Here is a 1,328-nt window from a genome sequence, read left to right as displayed (position 1 = left end):
GGTTTAGTGAATTTAATATCACAAAAAGTTGAAACAGTCATCAACGTGATCTGGCAACCACGGTAAAGCTCCGAATCTTTCCAAACCGCTTGAGAGTCGTCTACTCTTCCGAATCTTCCGATTCGGGTCCCATCAAAACTGATTTTACACCAGCTACTACAGTCCTAGAGTCTCATTTTAGATTAACATATTTGTTCCCGAAGGAACTGGGCCGATCCCTGCTGTAGTGCAATACAGGGCCGACCCTGGCAGGTTCCGGGCAAGCCCGGAGTACCCACCTGGCTGCAAAAATAAAGTTAATATCGAGGACCCATATAGGGCCCCTATCAGATATTAAGCTGATAAGAACAGATACTACACATACGATCAAAGCCAGTTGGGCCGAGAAGCGATGCCCAAAAATGATGTCTTTTTTCGAACCCACCTCAGACGCGAAATTGACATACTCGGTGGGGAGGTAAGTGAACAGGAAACTAGCACGCCTCCAATAAAGGGTAAGCCCCGAGTTTTACAAGCATTTGTGTAGAATACGATGTTATTTCGATCTCTTACAGCGAAGTTGAAATGTAGAGAACCGCAGATTGAATATTGAAACTAAAGGAAATTTGCAGGCAAGCAGGTCGAATAATCCTCCGACACGTTCCCACCAAGGGGGTGCCGCCGTTCCGTTTCCAATGTTTTCGAAAGGGCATGACATAATTGGTTTGAAGCCTAGTCATAAAAAATGAGAGGCCTGGCACAAGGGACGTGCCAACAATGTTTTTTTGTTTTATTGCAGGGCAGCTGGGCCAGCTGGGCGGCAAAACGAAAGTGTGTGGCGTCTCGCGTCGCCGTCGTGAGGCTTTGCTGCGAGAGCGACTGCAAAAATCGCACCGTTTGTTCTTCCGTGGGAAGCTTCGTTTTACCGGTAAGGCCCCTGTACATTACATTAGGAACAGTGAGCTAGCCTAATGAATACACTGAAGACACTGGACATATCCTTGGCACATTCCGGCACTGCTTTTACCAACGAGCTTCCAGATGAATAGGACTAACATCCTGCGCAAGCAGCAATCCCAACATCCAAGCACTGGCCATGCCCGATTTTTTGGTAACCTGAAATTGACAGAATTCTCACGGGATAATCTTTCATTAATTAGAGCAATGGGGGCATTCTCTCGCAGCCCTGGTCACACCATTTGCCCCGTGACGTGGAATTGCTTTGGATACACAAACCGGCACAGTACGGTCAGACTTTTCAATGGGGACCTGCCAAGAAAAACATGCAGTTACGTAATAAGTTTGTATGAGGCACTAGTCATCAGGTCCCTATTTGAATGCCATGCACA

At 46.9% G+C, this 1,328-nt stretch overlaps 1 non-coding gene across 1 annotated transcript; it reads right to left on the bottom strand.

Moving 5' to 3' along the window:
* Nucleotides 1-201: 201 nt before the first annotated feature.
* LOC115317981 lies at nucleotides 202-393 on the bottom strand. The gene has a single exon (XR_003918152.3). It is a non-coding gene; the product is annotated as a U2 spliceosomal RNA (small nuclear RNA).
* Between the last annotated feature and the right edge of the window lie 935 nt (nucleotides 394-1,328).

This window comes from Ixodes scapularis, unplaced genomic scaffold (assembly GCF_016920785.2).
Source record: "Ixodes scapularis isolate PalLabHiFi unplaced genomic scaffold, ASM1692078v2 PGA_scaffold10__122_contigs__length_95168666, whole genome shotgun sequence".
Lineage (NCBI taxonomy): Eukaryota > Metazoa > Arthropoda > Arachnida > Ixodida > Ixodidae > Ixodes > Ixodes scapularis.
The sequence above is the reverse complement of the archived record's forward strand: the minus strand, read 5'-3'. Positions and strand labels throughout refer to the sequence as shown.